A 19,026-nucleotide genomic window follows, 5' to 3' on the forward strand; every position below is an offset into this window, starting at 1 on the left:
CGCGGAAATCTCGCCTGTGTGAAAGAGGCCTTACTCACCACGATCATCAGAGAGCCTTGGGTGCCCATGACCCTGTGACTGGTTTACCTGTTGTCTGTACACCAACCACTGGGTACACCTCACAACACTTGCCAGTTTAGAGATGTTGAGACCCAGTTCAGATCCTCACATATGTCTATTTATCCTGCTTGCAACACATCAACTTCAAGAATATATTCCACCCCTTCACAAGTGTCATTGGTATGTATTTCATCAGTGGTTTTAGGCAGGATTCACATGTCCAGGTTTTTTTATGCAGTTTTTGAAGCCAAGGGAGGCAAATTTCCTCTTTTTGAATCCACTCCAGGCTATGGCTTAAAAAACTGCATCACAAAACCTGAACAATACACGACCGAGATTTTATGGCTGATCTGTGTAGATGTTTCATGCATTTCATGTTTACATCCTACAAAATGCAATACAAGCTTATTGTATTGACCGCATGCCGCCAAATCAGGCCCATTCGCGGCAACCAATAATGATGAGCGGCAGCGGCAATATTCGAATTTGCGAATATTTGGGCGAATATGCGTCATAAATTCGAGAATTCGCAATTATTTCCTTGATTGCGAAAATCGCCAATGTAACATGCGCATATTGCACACGCAATACAGGCGTGGGTCACTTTTGCTACCTTTTTCAAGCTGCTAGAAGTTTCCTGAGACTGGAGAAAATGGTTGGCATGTCAGAACATTACAATAGCTTTATATGCTCCAATATATTCGCGATTGCGAAAATTAATAATGCACATATTTTGCCACAATACGTGCAACTTCACATTTTAGCAGGTCTGACTACATATTACTGATTGGTGCATTATGTATTGTTGTGACATCACAGCACTATGTCTGTAGCATGTATGTATGGACAGCAGAACCTATCAGCTACACTATATCACTATCTAACCTACACTGACTATCTCTCACTAACTATCTGTATTATATATACAGTCCTGATCAAAAGTTTAAGACCAGTTGAAAAATGGCAAAAAATCATATTTAGCATGGCTGGATCTTAACAAGGTTCCAAGTATAGCTTCAACATGCAACAAGAAGAAATGGGAGTGAGACAAAACATTTTTTGAGCATTCAATTAATTGAAAATAACGATTCCACTGAAACAGGCTGTTTTTCCGCTGATCCAAATTTTGGGACCACATGCCTTTAAAAGGCCAAATCTGTGCAAAAATGTGGATTCATTGTCATTTTCTGTCAGGTAGTCACACGTTGTGATGGCAAAGGCAAAAAAACTCTCCCTTTTTGAACGTGGTCGGGTTGTTGAACGGCATAAGCAGGGTCTCTCACAGCGCGCCATCGCTGCTGAGGTGGGACACAGCAATACAATCATTTGGAATTTCTTAAATTCTTAAATGATCCTGAGGGTTATGGAACAAAAAAGTCAAGTGGAAGACCCAAAAAAATTTCATCAGCACTGAGCCGGAGGATCCAATTGGCTGTCCGTCAAGACACTGGACGATCCTCGACCCAAATTAAGGCCCTTACTGGTGCTGACTGCAGCCCCATAACCATCAGATGGCATCTGAGACTGAAGGGCTTCAAAAACAAAAAACGTCTTCAAAGACCTCGTCTCCTTGAAAGCCACAGAACTGCTCCTTTGGACTTTGCAAGAGAGCACCAAACATGGGACATTCAAAGGTGGAAGAAAGTTTTATTCTCTGATGAGAAAAAATGTAACCTTGATGGTCCTGATGGTTTCCAACGTTACTGGCATGACAAGCAGATCCCACCTGAGATGTTTTCTACGCGCCACAGTGGAGGGGGCGCCATAATGGTCTGGGGTGCTTTTTCCTTCAGTGGAACAATGGAGCTTCAGGAAGTGCAGAGGCATCAAACGGCCGCTGGCTATGTTGCAGAGAGCATTCCTCATGACTGAGGGCCCTTGTCTGTGTGGTAACGACTGGGTTTTTCAACAACACAACGCTACAGTACACAATGCCCGCAGGACAAGGGACTTCTTCCAGGAGAATAACATAACGCTTTTGGCCCATCCTGCGTGTTCCCCTGATCTAAATCCAATTGAGAACCTTTGGGGATGGATGGCAAGGGAAGTTTACAAAAATGGACAACAGTTCCAGACAGTAGATGGCCTTTGTGCGGCCGTCTTCACCACTTGGAGAAATGTTTCCACTCACCTCATGGAAACGCTTGCATCAAGCATGCCGAAACGAATTTTTGAAGTGATAAACAATAACAGCTACTCATTACTGAGTTCATGTTTGGAAGTTGGATTTCTGTTTTAGGGGGGTTTATTTTTTTTTTGGAGGTGTGGTCTTATACTTTTGATCAGCTGAAAAACTGCTCAAAAAATGTTTTGTCTCACTCCCATTTCTTCTTGTTGCACGTTAAAGCTCTACTTGGAAACTTGTTAAGATCCAGCCATGCAAAATATTATTTTTTGCCATTTTTCAAGTGGTCTTAAACTTTTGATCAGGACTGTATAAGCTAAGTAACTAACTAAATAACTATCTAATGTAATGACACTGCTGTCTCTCTCAGAACTGCAAAAAACTGCAGAAAATGGCTGCTGGGGAGGTTCTTATATAGTAAGGGTTAGGAAACTTTCCTATTGGTTGAGAGGGATGTTGCTAAGCTCTGACAAAGACATTGCAGCCTTCTCATTGGCCCACAAGCAAGAAGCAGGGAGGGATCATGGGTTCAGATGGAAAAAAAATCTAGAATATTCCCGAATATGAATATATAGCACTATATTCTAAATCTTCGCGAATTCTCAAAGTGGCGATATTCGCGATTAAAATTAGCGATTCGAATATTCGTGCCCAAAACTAGCAACCAATGGCCACACAAGTTTGCAGTCATTGATCACAGCAGGGGGTTATACCTTTAGGCTGGCCATAAACATTAGATAGCTCTAGTTCAAATATTCGTAACAACTATCTCTCCCGACCTCTCTTACATATGCCTGCTTTACGCGGCTGATCATCCATGTATTGTAAAAGGGAACAGGGGAGGAAGTTGGTGCCAGGGCAGACTTTTCTCTTTGAAAATTAAATGATTGGACACTTGAAGGAACTTGAATTCCAACTGCCCACTCTTTATCTCTCTCTACATCTGCCCCCATATACATTAAAAGGCTGAGTGGTTCTGCCATAATCGGTGGGTTCAGATGGCAAGTGCATGGCTAGCTTAACAGTTTGTAGTAAGGACTGTTCTATTCACTGTGATATATGCAGGAACACTTGCAGTAACATTAGTTGTACACTGGTGGAACAAGTATAACTGCTTGTCTTCACCGACCTTTATCACAGAACCACTGTAGAAGGCTCTCCATACCAGTATCTTTTTATGACATGTTCTTCTCAATAAAATAAATGTGGTTCCAGTCATAATTATTTGTCTTCATGTAATGTTTGAAGTACAAACTGATAAATCTCCAAGGCTATATACATTCAGTAATAATTCATTAATTCATATGTTGTCCGGCAATACTACAAGAGATTAGCTGGACAGTTCATGAAATAGCTGGGACTGATAGCAAATGTGGTTTGACTGAGATTGGTATGCACGATAGTAAATATATATTTGTACGTACTAATAAATAAGCTATGTCATTGGGTAAATTATTCCCTGACCTGAGTCTAAGCAATTATACACAAGACAAAGCAAAGCTACAAAAGGTATATTGACACGTGGCAGATTTTTTGCACAAATGTCTGCTGTGTGTGAATATACCCAAACTCTGCTGCAAGCTAACCTCTTTGGCTGAAATTTTATTTAGGCAACAATTCTTCAGTAGATAACCTTGCCACCAATTTTTATTTGTGCAGTGTAATTTACCTCTTGCATTTACTGAGGGGCTGTAATCAATTTTCATCACCTATAGGTGATAATTGATAGCTGGGGGTCCAGCCACTGGGACCCCTACTGAGCACAAGAATGGGGTCCCTTGTCCTCTCCCCATTTGAATGGAGCAGTGATCCCACATGTGCACCTACGCTCCATCCAAACTCTATGAAACTAAATGAGATAGCTGAGTACAGTGCTTGGCTTTCTGCAGTATGCATGCCTGACCACCTCTCCATTTAAATGATGGATGAGAGTCCTGTTCTTCTGAGGGTCCGTACAGTTGGGACCTCAGAGCAGACACTTATCACCTATACTGTGGATAGTTTAGAAGTGCTTATTATGGGAAATCCCTTTAAACATACATGCAATATTTCTTGCTTTATAGCTTCATGCAATTGGTCTACTACAGCAAAGTTCTAGGCAATGGATGACACTATAGCCATGGAGGGTGGCCGCGCATACGCAGTGCACCCTCCCTCACTTTGCCGACTCAGTTTACGAGATAGGTGAGGATCCCAGAGGTGGGACCTGTACCTATCAGTCAATGGAGGCATATACTAGCGATATGCCCCCATTGTCTGAGATAGGAATAACTTTTTAAATATTAGTTTATTAGAAATATATTCCCAAATACCTTCTATTAGTTATATTGGCTCGTTTTGTGTAGGGAGCAATCACCAGGGGAAATAAAAGGGCCTTCATACTATTAGTACACACATAACCTGTCCTAATCACACAGGAGGACAAGTTACTTCAGAGCACTGAGCTAAAGAACTGCCCCCATCCTCCTCTCTACTTGTCAGGAATCATGATCCTGAATACAGATGATAACTTTAGCTGAATCTCTGTGGGAATGGAGTTCATGAGGAGACATGAAGTACAGAGAGGACGGACAGGACAGACTGTGGTAATGTGGGGCTGTGGTAATGGAAACTGCATACAAGTGCTGCTGCTCATCACTACACCCCATCCTCCTCTTTGTACTTCATGTCTCCTCATGAACTTTATTCCTACAGAGATTCAGCTGAAGATCTTATCAGCTGTATTAAGGATCATAATCCCTGACAAGTAGGAGAGGAGGATGAGGCAGCTCTTTACCTCAGTGTTGCAAAGTAACTTGTCCTTCTGTGTGATTAGGGCAAGTTTGGTGTGTACTAATAGAACGGCAGCCATTTTTTTCCCCTGATGATTGATCCCCAGACAATTTTTTTTATTAGAACTAATGAATGGGTATTTGGGAATATATATAATAATGTAATATTTACATATTTTCATTTTCTTAAACTCCTTTAAAGTTTTTTTTTTGGTGATTACAATATGAATAACCTATCACATATTCAACAAATAACCCAGCAAGGCAAAAACTTCCTGTTGATAAAACAGCCTCTCTCTTTAATGAGCTGTTGAAATATATATTTGATGTATTATACTGCAGTAGTAAACAGTATTGACGTGAACTAAGCACTTTGGGTCAGATAGATAAACTCACTATTAGCTGCAGTAGCATATCTGTCTCTGCTTCTTTTCTTACTCACTGAGAAGCATCATGGCTGTGATGGGTGAGATGGATAAACTCACTGTTAGCTGCAGCAGCATGTCTGTAGGTGTTTCTGCATCTGTCTCAGTGGGCAGCTCCTCCCCTCTCTCCTCTTCTATGGTCAGTGTGTAATCTGATCTCTCTATTAGCTGACATCTCGTCTCCCAAGACAGATTTTGCAGAGAATTCAGAGTGAGTGAACAAGTATTAGGGATCAGCAAGTGTTCACCCACTGTGCCAACGAACCAGTTTGTAAATTGCATATCCGCAAAATATGAAAGCGGTCCGTGTGCATCCCGCAATTTTCATTGGATCCACTGTAAAAAAAAGCCTATTCTTATCTGCAAAACAGACAAAAATAGAACAAGTTCTATAATTTGTGTGTTGTGAGTTCTTTTGTGGACCCATAAAAATGAATGGTTCCTTGTGCGATCCACAAATAATGCGGCTTAGACACAGACTAAAAATAGGGTTGTGTGCATGCGGTCTAAAGGCATTATTCTGGTCCTTCCTCTGTATTCCCCCATTAACCCCTCTACAGCATTCTGGACCTTGCTGCGGGTTAGCAACCAGAACGATATCTCCTGGGATAAACCCAGTGTAGTTGGCAGCTGACTCACTGGGGTCAGGAACTCTGGTGCAAGCATCGAGAACTCAGGGTATAGAAAACACACCAAACACACGGGAAAACTGCAAGTGCAGTCTGAACAGTAACTTAGGCATGAAAGCTGTTTTTTTAGATCAAGGCAGTGCACAGTTAAAGTGGTTGAGGTTAGACACAGGATAGACTTGAGCAGGGGCGTAGCGATCGCGGTCGCAGAGGGTGCGACCGGGCACAGAGGGGGGGCGGGGGGGAAGTCAGTCCCAGCCCAGTCTCGTCTCCCTCCGCTTTGCTTTGTCTATTTAGAAAGTAAGTGGCTAGTGCGGCTGCGCACATCCTCATACATACACATTTTCTGCTCAATGTCAGCGAGACCCGGCGCTGGAGGTCATGGGTCTCGCGGGAAGACGTGATGATGCTGCCAGTGAGAAGGGACGACCGACCGAACGCGGAACAGAGCAGCGCAGAGGTATTTATTTTATTTTTTTAAGTATGCACACACTGCGCACCATACTGGGGGCAGCCGGCACTATCAATTGAATTTAGAAAGGGCCGGGGGGCACAAAAAGAAAAGAAAATCTATACAGAGAGGGTGGCAGCCTGGCAGAGGCTTTGCCATACTGGGGGCAACTGGCAGTGGCCCTATGAACTGAATTTAGAAAGGGGGGTCCACACCAGCCATATAAGAGGGGGCCACAAAAAAATATAATCTATATAGAGTGAGAGGGGGGAGGGGCATCCAATCATCCAACTATATACAGGGGTCAAAATGAAATATATACAGTCTGAGTGAGTGGGAGCCAAATGAAATATATACAGTCTGGGTGGGGGCCAAATGAAATATATATAGTCTGGGTGAGGGCCAAATGAAATATATATAGTCTGGGTGGGGGCCAAGTGAAATATATATAGTCTCGGTGGGGGCCAAATGAAATATATACAATATGGGTGGGTGCCAAGTGAAATATATATAGTCTTAGTGGGGGGCCATATGAAATATATACAGTCTGAGTGGGGGCCAAGTGAAATATATATAGTCTGGGTGGGGGCCAAATTATATATATATAAAGCGAGTGGCGGGGAAGGGGCCGGGGTAATGGGGTTGCAGGTTAATTGGGGTGGGGAGTCCTAATCCAAAACTTGCCCTGGGGCCCAAAGACCTCTAGTTACGTCACTGGACTTGAGGGCAGGGTAGTGATGAAGATTTTAGCTAGATTTTAGATTGCCCTGAGTGTAGGTCTTGTCTGTTGGAAGCCACCTTGTTGGTGGTAGATGGGCCCAACACAATTTGTGCGCAAAGAGTTTTTAATATTTCTATAGTAAGTATAACAGCAATCCAGATTTATCTATGTTTCCAGTGTTTACATGTGTTTTTGCACATGGAGCAGGTTGCTGTGGCATATAGTGTTTACTTTTCGACTGCAGCCGTGGTACCTTGCATCTGTACTTTATTTCATATTGTTGGGAGGTGCTGATCTAACCAAAGTATAATACAGCCATCAGCCCCACTGGATATTCAAGATCCAAGTGAGACTTGATAAAAAATTTTTTTTTTTAATAATAAAAGTGAAATATATTTTTTTAAAATGTAAATATAAAATAATATTTGCCTTTTCCTATAAAAAATGAAACAAAACTACACATATTAGGTATCACCGCGTCCGTAACGACCGTCTCTATAAATATATCACATGATTGACCCCGTCCGATAAACACCATAAAAAATAAAAATAAAAACTATGTCAAAAAAAGCTATTTTTGTCACCTTACATCACACAAAGTGCAACAGCAAGTGATCAAAAAGGCGTATGTCAAACAAAATCGTACCAATAAAACTGTCACCTCATCCCACAAAAAATTAGACCCTACCTAAGAAAATCACTCAAAAAATAAAAAAACTATAGCTCTCAGAACAAGGAGACACTAAAACATCATTTTTTTATTTCAAATATGCTATTATTGTGTTAAAGTGAAATAAAATAAAAAAAAGTGTACATATTAGGTATCGCCACGTCCGTAACAACATGCTCGATAAAAATATCACATGACCTAACCCCTCAGATGAACACCGAAAAAAAATATATATATAAAAACAGTGCCAAAAATGTCATTTTTGTCACCTTAAATCACAAAAAGTGCAACACCAAGCGATCAAAAAGGCGTATGCCCCCCAAAATAGTACCGTCACCTCACTTCGCAAAAAATTATACCCTATTTAAGACAATCGTCTAAAAAAGAAAAAAAACAATGGCTCTCAGACTATGGAGACACTAAAACATAATTTTTTGGTTTCAGAAATGCTATTATTGTGTAAAAAGTAAATAAGAAAAATTATACATATTAGGTATTTCCACGTCCGTAACGATCTGCTCTATAAAACTGTCACATGACCTAACCCCTCAGATGAACGCTGTAAAAATAAATAAATAAAAACTGTTCCAAAACCCCATAAAGTGTATAATAATGAATGATCAAAAAATCCTATTGTACTCAAAAATGGTACCAATAAAAACCTCAACGCTTTCTGCAAAAAACGAGCCCCTGCACAAGACGATCAGCAGAAAAATAAAAAAATATGGCGTTCGGAAAATGGACACACAAAAACATAATTTATTTTTAAAAAATTATTTATTATGTAAAACTGAAACAAACAAAGAAAGTAGACATATTTGATATCATTGCGTCTGTAACAACCTGCTCTATAAAAATAGCACATGATCTACCCTGTCAGGTGAATCTTGTAAAAAATTAAAATAACAAAATGGTGCCAAATCAGCCATTTTTTGGTTACCTTGCCTCACAAAAAACTTAATATAGAGCAATTAAAAATCATATGTACCCCAAAATAGTACCAATAAAACTGGCACCTTATCCCCTAGTTTCCAAAATAGGGTCACTTTTTGGTAGTTTCTACTGTAAGGGTGCATCAGGGGGACTTTAAATGTCACTAGCATATTAGCAAAAAATTTTATGAATCCATGTGTAATAAAGTACCTTATTTCCATATGTCTTGTTCTTTTTATTCTGTGTCTTGTCATTTCTTAAAAAAAATGCTTTTTATGATATTGAAATGAAGCTGTAAGGAGCCCAGAGGGGCGTTATTCTTTGTCCACGGTGCCCAGGAACGCCCCTCTGAAGTGCCGTGCCCGCCTAAATTTGAAAACTAAGAACTCCTCCAAGATCGCCTAAATCGCCTCCCAGAGGCGAGGCTAAGTGCTCCCCCCTCCCCCCAGCGCCGCGCTCTGCGGCAAACACCCCCGATCCTCCTCTCGCCTGCATCCGAAATCCCGTGCAGGCGCAGTGCCGGCGATTGCCTGCGCCTGCGCGATGATAAGACAACTAAGGGCAACAGCTTCAACAACGTCACTGGGCATGCGCCGATCCCAGTGACGTGTTCGCTGTTTCCTCAGCCAGCTGGAAGCTGAAGGGGCTGTCCCCTGTCTTGACGTCAACCAAAGGATTTGAGTCTGTATAGGTAGAGATGGAAAAAATGTTTTTAATAACTACCACTATACACCAACGTATATATATATTGTCCTACACTAGTTACATATCAATATAATATATGGCCATATGATCCTATACACCCCCCCCCCACACACACACACACAAATAAAACCCTCAAACATATATGATATAAATAGCTCCCACATCTTTTTATATTATATATGGTTGAGGGTTGAAATAATGTGCTAAAACATGTGAAACACCCCCCCCCCCCACATAAATCGCCGACACTGCGCCTGCGCGGGATTTCGGATGCAGGCGAGAGGAGGATCGGGGGTTTTTGCTGCAGAGCGCGGCGCTGGGGGGGGGAGCACTTAGCCTCGCCTCTGGGAGGCGATTTAGGCGATCTTGGAGGAGTTCTTAGTTTTCAAATTTAGGCGGGCACGGCACTTCAGAGGGGCGTTCCTGGGCACCGTGGACAAAGAATAACGCCCCTCTGGGCTCCTTACAGCTTCATTTGAATATCATAAAAAGCGTTTTTTTGAAGAAATGACAAGACACAGAATAAAAAGAACAAGACATATGTAAATAAGGTACTTTATTATACATGGATTAATTAAAAAATTTTTTTGCTAATATGCTAGCGACAGATTCCCTTTAAATGGGACATGGCATCTAAAACCAGTCCAGCAAATCTGCCTTCCAAAAACCATGCGGTAGTCCTTTCCTTCTGCTCCAGTGGCGTAGGGATCGCCATAGCAACCATAGCAGTGGCTATGGGGCCCTACGCCACTGGGGGCCCGTCCGGGCCGCCCTCTGTTGATTTTTTTTTATTTACACACACACCACACACAGGCAGCCAGGCCCGAGCCGCAGACCGCCCGCCCACTACACTAGACTAGTGTAGTGGGCGGGACGCGGGTGGCCCGCGGCTCGGGCCTGGCTGGGGAGGAGTCAGGACTGGAGCAGGGCGCACGCAGGGCCGGGCAGACACAGTGGCTGCGGAGGCTCCAGCCAGGCCACTGAGACTAAGAAGATCCGATGGTATATTCTAACCCCCAGGCGTTCCCATGGTGACGGGGACGCTTGCCTGGGGGTTAGAATATACCATCGGATCTGAGTTTCCACGAGCTCAGTGAGATCGTAAAAACTCAAATCCGATGGTATATTCTAACCCCCAGGCGTTCCCATGGTGACAGGGACGCTTGCCTGGGGGTTAGAATATACAGGGCCATGCCGCTCACAGCAGTATATTTATAAACTAATCAGTAACTACTTTAACTTTAATCATTGCTCATTGCTGAGCTCTTTACTTGGATTATTTGGATATCTTACTCTGTCTTAGCTCCGGTAATAGCAGGCAGTGCGGGGGGCGGCGCTCACTCACTGACGTCACGCGCCTGCTCCTCCCACTAGGCGGCACAGGCGCGTGACGTCAGTGAGTGAGCGCCGTCCCCCCACACTGCCTGCTATTACCGGAGCTAAGACAGAGTAAGATATCAAAATAATCCAAGTAAAGAGCTCAGCAATGAGCAATGATTAAAGTTAAAGTAGTTACTGATTCGTTTATAAATATACTGCTGTGAGCGTCGGGGAGGGGGATCTGTGGATGGCACTGTTTAGGGGGGGATCTGTGGATGGCACGGGGGGGGGGGGCCATAAATTTTTTTGCTATGGGGCCCATGCATTTCTAGCTACGCCCCTGTTCTGCTCCCTGCCGTGCGCCCTTACATCAGTTTACGACCATGTGGGGTGTTTCTGTAAACCGCAGAATCAGGGTAATAAATATTGAGTTTTGTTTGGCTGTTAACCCTCAATGTGTTAAAGAACAAAATGGAAAAAAATTTAAAATCTGCCAAAAAAGTGAAATTTTGAAATTTCATCTCCATTTTCCTTTAATTCTTGTGGAACACATAAAGGGTTAGCAAAGTTTGTAAAATCTGTTTTGAGTAACTTGAGGGATGTAGTTTCTACAATGGGATCATTTATGGGGGGTTTCCACTATGTAAGCCTCACAAAGTGACTTCAGACATGAACTGGTCCTTAAAAAGTGGGTTTTGGAAATTTTCGTAAACATTTTAAGAATTGCTTCTAAACTTCTAAGCTTTGTAACGTCCTAAAAAAATAAAATGACATTTCCAAAATGATGCCAACATAAAGTATACATATGGGGAATGTTAAGTAATAAATATTTTATGAAGTGTCACTTTCTGTTTTAGAAGCAGAGAAATAGAAAATTTTTGGTCAATTATATATTTTTTTCATAAATAAAGGTGAACTATATTGACTCAAATTTATGACTATCATGAAGTACAATGTGTCTCGAGAAAACAGAATGGCTTGGATAAATAAAAGTGTTCCAAAGCTATTACCACATAAAGTGACGCATGTCAGATTTGTAAATTTTGACCTGGACACTGGGACACCAATGACCTTTGGTCATGAAAGGGTTAAAGTATCCCTTTAAGGACTGCATGCTGGCTGCCTTTGAGTATATGAAGCTTCTCCTTTTTAATAAATAATGTAATTTCCACAAGCACAATTACCTAACATCCTTATTTTTAACTGTATAGAAAAGAGGATGGTATCAGTCCTTACAAAATAACATTTTACAAAAAGTTTACTCAACTGTACCAAATGTGTTTCTTTCTTCACTCAGTAAGTAAGTGATGCTTCCTGAACATTTACTTCCTCACAAAATTGTACTTTAAATCCAAGGACATCTGTATGAGCCATAACCTTGCATTCCATCCGTATCACACTGCCTGATATTCGGGCTCGACGAGCGCTGGTGGATGATAAACATGTCCATGGACGATCATTTGCACCTGCCTGTTACACAGCAATGGTCGCCACTGCAGCAGTTCCTCCCTGGTTCAGTTCTGTTATCAGCAGCACATCCTGATTACACAGGAGACATGCTGTCAATAATCCTGCGTCTTTCATACTGATGAGATGAAATTATCGGAAACGAGCGTTTGGTCTAATAGTGCCCTTACAGAGCATTGAAAAAAATATTTGGAGTCATTTATCAAACTGGTGTAGCAACCAATCAGATTCCACCTTTCATTATGAACAGCTCTTTTGGAAAATGAAAGGTGGAATCTAATTGGTTGTTATGGGCAACTATGACAGTTCTACTTTACACCAGTTTGATAAATGACCCCAATTGTTTCTATACTCACATGTTCAAACTTCAGACTTAATGGGGTTCTCCAAGCTTCAAACTTTCAGCGGTACTTAGGCCCCTTTCAAACGGGCGTTGCGGGAAAATGTGCGGGTGCGTTACGGGAACACCCGCGATTTTTCCGCACGAGTGCAAAACATTGTAATGCGTTTTGCACTCGCGTGAGAAAAATTGCGCGTGTTTGGTACCCAAACCCGAACTTCTTCACAGAAGTTCGGGCTTGGGATCGGTGTTCTGTAGATAGTATTATTTTCCCTTATAACATGGTTATAAGGGAAAATAATAGCATTCTGAATACAGAACGCATAGTAAAACATCGCTGGAGGGGTTAAAAAAAAAAAAAAAAAAATTTAACTCACCTTAGTCCACTTGATTGCGTAGCCGGCATCTCCTTCTGGCTTCATCTGATCTCTGTGCAGCAACAGGACCTTTGGTGACGTAATTCCGGTCATCACATGATCCATCACCATGGTAAAAGATCATGTGATGACCGGAATGACGTCACCAAAGATCCTGTTGCTGCACAGAGATCAGATGAAGCCAGAAGGAGATGCCGGGCCGCGATCAAGTGGACTAAGATGAGTTAAATTATTTTATTTATTTTTTTAACCCCTCCAGCGATGTTTTACTATGCGTTCTGTATTCAGAATGCTATTATTTTCCCTTATAACCATGTTATAAGGGAAAATAATAATGATTGGGTCTCCATCCCGATCGTCTCCTAGCAACCGTGCGTGAAAATCGCACCGCATCTGCACTTGCTTGCGATTTTCACGCAACCCCATTCATTTCTATGGGGCCTGCGTTACGTGAAAAACGCACAAAGAGGAGCATGCTGCGATTTTCACGCAACGCACAAGTGATGCGTGAAAATCACCGCTCATGTGAACAGCCCCATAGAAATTAATGGGTCGGTATTCAGTGCGGGTGCAATGCGTTCACCTCCCGCATCGCATCCGCGCGGAATACTCGCTCGCGTGAAAGGGGCCTTAGGCTACTTTCACACTTGCGGCAGAGTGATCAGGCAATCTGCATGCAAACAAACAGCATTTGTATACATATAGGGTTCGGACCGCACGTGTCATAAACAGACGGTATACAAACAGTTTTTTTCTTTTCTCCTTCTCCTTTTAGAAAAAAACCAAGGGCTGCAAATGTCCTATTTGTGGATATCCTGCAACTAAAAAAACTAAAATAGTGTAAATCCGTACGGTTGTTTTGCCCTGCAGTGCCCAGGTTGTACTTACACGGCACTCCACCAACAAAAAGCGTGTATGCGATATCCTCCGCGGCTGGTTAGATTTTTCGCGGCGAAGATCCACGTTCATACACAACCAAACAGGGTTCAACCATGGACTTGTTTCCAGTACACACCAGATAAGTCTGCTAATATTCCCAATTTCTTTTTCCTAAAAGTTTCTGTGGATACAAGTGGCTCCTACCATAGTGAAGCTCCGGTGACTGTTTTTAAAAAGTTTATTAGTACATACTTACAAACATGCACTTTAAAATTCGCATTAAAAAATCCCAGCGTTTTAGGGCAAAGACTAAGACTAAGACTAAGACTAATCACTTATGACCCCTGCGTCTTATGGGGCGAATGCTGCCATTTTATATCGCAGTCTGTATCAGCTGGAGGGGGAGGGAGGAGGGGCAAATGGCGGGGCCGGTGTGGTCACTGTACTCCGGCCCCACCGCATATCCATGTCTGTAAAAGGAGTTTGTGAATATAGCTATTTTGAAGTCAAAACGTAGCATTGCTCACTTGGTGAATAAACCTCCTTCACTGATTTTGGAAAGACAAAGAGAGCTGTGGTATTTTTTCTATTATTTGTTTTCTGGAGCTCGTGGGCCAGAGCCTAACACCGCAAGCACTGCCACGTAATGATCTATTGGAAGTGTTCCATTGACCCGTAAGTGCTGCTACTTCTTCCTGCTTTTGAATATAGCTATGGGTATGATTAAAGGGGTTATCTCATGATTATTGTAAAAATAAGACATCATACAGAACATGCCAACCTCTTTTTAACAAAGCTAGAACCAGCCCTGTACCCTCCCCATTCATTAATCTGCTATATTTATATCAAGCTGGGAGCTCAAGGAGTGTGTATTTTCTGCTTCAGCTAAGGGGGTGTGTCCATGCTCTCCCTATCAAAGCTCAGGAAGCAGTGGAAGGATGAAACTGAGCACGTGCGACCTTCTCAGTGAGCAGGACAAAGAAATAAGAGAAAAAACAAACAGCAGGTGGCGCCATATAGATACATTTTATTAAATAACTCAGTGGCTATGCTAAATTTTTAATTACATGCAATTACAAAAGTATTCAGATCCACGTGCTGGTTTGAAAAGTGTAGAATATTTATGTGGGACAACCCTTTTAACATTTATATTGTATGGCAATATGATAAGCTGTATAATACTATAATTCCTAAGCACTAAAGGTATCATTGCAATACGCTGTTAGATTGGTTGCTGCCGCAGAGTGCCTTCACACACAGCAGATTTGGTTGCAGAAATTGTTTGCGACCAAAATCAGCTCTATCTGAATGGGGTTGTTTTGGCTGGAAGCACATAGATATTTGCAGACCTCATACAGATGAATGGAGCCGATTTTCAGTCACACAAAATCTGCCACGTGAAGGTGTCGTAATAGTGAATCCTAGGTGTGAACATGTTAAATAAGCAGGTTCCTTGTCTAGAAGAATGTTTGAGGAAGTTGTGAAAAATTACGTTATATTTCCTGTTCCTTTACAATTACCATTTGTTTCTAACTACCTATTTCTGCTTTTGTCTTTTCCTAGACTAGAGAGTACACCGCTCATTTTGTCAGATGATAAATGGTGTGAATTTCATTTGTCAGCAGCAAACATTAGGATGAATGTTAAGCCAGTACGTGTAACGGCAACATGAGAAAATGGGTAAACGGTAAAAGTTTCCTGTAGACTGACTCATCAACCACAAACATAAGGTCTGCAGACCATTGTACTAACATGCGTTTACGTATCCGGTTTGGTTCTAACCCCTGCAGAGTGACCTTTGTACTTTATGGCTGTTTGAAGATGGTATCAGCTGTCAATTGACGTATTAGGTGAATATCATATCCAGACACACATTTAAAAACTACATTAAATCTTAATGTTACATACTGCAGTTTTTTTTTTAGATGATATCTTTTTACAGTATTTCTTAGGTATTCTTTCTTCCTGAAAGAATAAAAAAAAAAAAACATTTGGGGCTTGTTCACATGCAGGACTTTTTTGTCTTCTGTTAATTTCGTTGATTTGCTCCAGTAACAGAGCAAAATAACGGAAGTCAATAGCACAAGTGTAAAAGAGACCAAGTGGTGAATTATTATTATTATTATGATTCACTTGTTTCAAACTGATTGTAATAAGATTTGCTAGTGTGAATGAAGATCCCTAGGATTCCTCTCAAGGGGTTGTGAATAGATTTTGCGATTTTTATTGATAGGCCTCATAACAAAATGTAGTAGTAGTAGTAGGCCACAGTTTTCCCTGGCTTCCGATAGGCGTCACATTATTATTGAGGAGAAAGAGAATGACATAGTGGCATGGATGGCTCACTCCTCCTCTCAATCACAGCAGGATAATGTGGATACCACACTGACACTGTGCCTTGGAGCTAAAGGTCACAGCATTCCTCCTGCTCCTCCTCCTCCTTACAACCCCAGAGAAGCCTTTTAGTTTTGTCCTCTCTGTCTTCAGTGCCGCCTGCTAGTGAGGCGCCTTCTTTTTTTTGAAGAAGTGGCAACAAATCCCCATATGCTGTGGAATAAACTCAGATAGTCTTCCTGCTGATTTGTGTAAGAACAGTAACCGTTTGGACTGCCATGAGGAGGACATTTAGGCAGGGGACCACATACATAGCTGTATTGGTGGTAGTAGTGGCACCTGTAGCCACAGTGGTGGCAGTATGGGCAGTGGTAGTTACAGTGGCATTTGGGGCATCTACAGAGCAGAGAATCGGAAGGGGGGGGGCAAAGGAGCCCATAATGACATATCACAGTCTGATGAAAGTGGCATGGAGGTTGAGGATGAAGATGATTGCTTGTTGGATAGAACCTGGATCGGGGTGCTGAGGAGGAAGGAACAAAGAAGGAGGAGGGCGATTGCAGCAATAAAGTGCAGAGGCAGTGTACGGCCAGAATCCCCCAAAAATATGGTACGGCCATATCTGCTTCTATTATGGTCAGCTTGGGAACTGGTGCTACACCTAAGCCAAGCTCTTTCTGTTCGAGATCCACCTGTCTGGCAGTTTTTCTCCACAGTACTGAAAGACATAAGCATTGCTGTGTGGAAGATCTGCAGGACTAAAATTAAACTTTTATGTTCCATTAAACATGCCCTGGCCCTAATAACATATGGTTGTATTACCTATTACCTATTCTGTTGCATTTGCTCTCTTTACAAATCAGTCATGTGACCTAGTTTGTTGTCTTCCTGACATCACAACGACGGGTCACATATTACCATCGCCCCCCCCCCCCCCCCCCCCCCCCCTCCTGCACTGCCTGTCGACATGTCATTATTGAGGGGCAGAGTCAGGTAGGGGCTTCCTCTGTGTATGTGCACACCCCTCTCCTCTGTTCACAGCCCTGGACAGCCTTTCCCTGCCTCCATTGATGCCCCTTCACTGCCTTCTCCGCCTCCCTCCTTATCCTTGACTTGTCCCCACTGTGTATTAGCACTCTGTTGAATGCTGCTCGGCTGAGCTATGTGTCTCTCTCAGCTATGTCCATAGAACGCAGAGACAGCTGATTTTAATGGTGAAGCAGGGAACCGTCCACTCCCCACTTCACCATCCACCTAAGCAGCCAGTGCTCCCCAACAGCACAATGTACTGTCACACATTGTGCTGCTGCTGTGTAGGAGGAGTACACAACTGATTCCCAGCTGGTACCACTCCTTCTACATAGCCCAGCAGCGCGATGTGTGACAGTACATCATGCCAGTTCATATGTGCTCACTATCAAAGCAAAATAGGGGAATTTTCCTGTTACAAAAAGGGAGGCCAAATGACTTCATTACCAGGATACACTGTGTATGCAGCTTGCTACAGCTTTCGGCAAGCAGACTGTCCTGCTTCGGTGTGGGAGGGAAACACCACACCGAGCATAGGAGGGAAGGGGGAACAGGGAATCAGGCCTGAGAACTAGGGAAGGAAAATGGACACCTCTTAGTGAAAACCCTAACCAAAATCCTGACTGACTACCAGTATAAACAGACCCCAAAGGTAGGTGAGTTCATACGCAGGAATACCTAGAGTCCTATCAAGCCCTATAGGACTCTGGTACTAATGGCAGGGACGAGACTACCTGTTCCTCCAAAAGGAAGGACGAACAGGGGTCTCCTTCAGGCCTAATACAAACAATAGGGAAATGCAACACACAGAACCCAAACAAAATACAAAAGGGAAAGGAAAAACTTAACTTCAAATGAGCAATGGAAGCACCAGGAACTCAGCTGAGATCCAACCACAATCTATCCAATCTATATTTCATTTAAATCATTATCTGCTTGTAAGATATGCCAATGGCGCTGTAGTATCTTTCGTGCTTTCTCACACTGTATATCAAAGGTGCCAATACACCATATAATCTTATTGTCAGTGTCACCTTTTTGATTTGCCAAGTGTTGATTTCTATCCATATTTTTGGCCTTATTATAGTCCCGGTTTAAACATCTTTTAGGGTATCCTCTATCTAGAAATCTTTTATACAGGAGGCCACTCTCCTGCTCAAAGGCCTCCATAGTGGAACACATTGTCTGGCTTGTAAATACTGGCCCACCGGTATTCCCTTTTTGAGGGGAAATTGATGGAAACTTTTCCAATCCAGGAAATTATTAGTAGAAGTAGGTTTTCTATATACAGAGGTTTGGACACTGCAGTTAGGCTCCATGATTATATTTAGATACAGGAAACATACTTTTTGGCTGAATCTCAGCTGTAAATGATAAGCCTACTGTGTTATCATTTAGGTTTTCGACAAATTCGAAAACAGTGAATCAGTGTTATCCCAAAAAATTAAAATATCATCTATATAATGTCCGCAAAATAAAATGTGATTTGTGTATTTTTGATGTTTCTCAGTGAATACAATTTGATCTTCCCACCACCCTAAAAACAAATTCGCAAAACTCGGTGCACAAATCATCCCCATGGCTGTTCCCTTAGTCTGTAAATAATATTTTCCATTAAATACAAAATAGTTATGTGTCAGCAAAAAACGTAAAAGTGATGGAACAAAAACATTGTGCTCTTGATTTTGTATACCCTTTGTTTTAAGAAAGGATTCCACAGCAGATATACCAAATTCATGTTGTATAATAGTATAAAGTGCCTCTACATCAAGGCTTGCTATTAGGGTATT

General features: G+C 42.1%; 1 long non-coding RNA gene across 1 annotated transcript in view; it reads left to right on the top strand.

Annotated features, from left to right (window-relative positions):
• The window catches only part of LOC121000060, a 34,654-nt gene extending 18,883 nt beyond the window's left edge, over positions 1-15,771 (top strand). The window contains exon 4 of the long non-coding RNA XR_005778741.1: positions 15,437-15,771. This is a non-coding gene — a long non-coding RNA (uncharacterized LOC121000060). The remainder of the gene's footprint in view (positions 1-15,436) is intronic.
• The last annotated feature ends 3,255 nt before the right edge of the window (positions 15,772-19,026 follow it).

Source organism: Bufo bufo, chromosome 4, assembly GCF_905171765.1.
Source record: "Bufo bufo chromosome 4, aBufBuf1.1, whole genome shotgun sequence".
Taxonomy (NCBI): domain Eukaryota; kingdom Metazoa; phylum Chordata; class Amphibia; order Anura; family Bufonidae; genus Bufo; species Bufo bufo.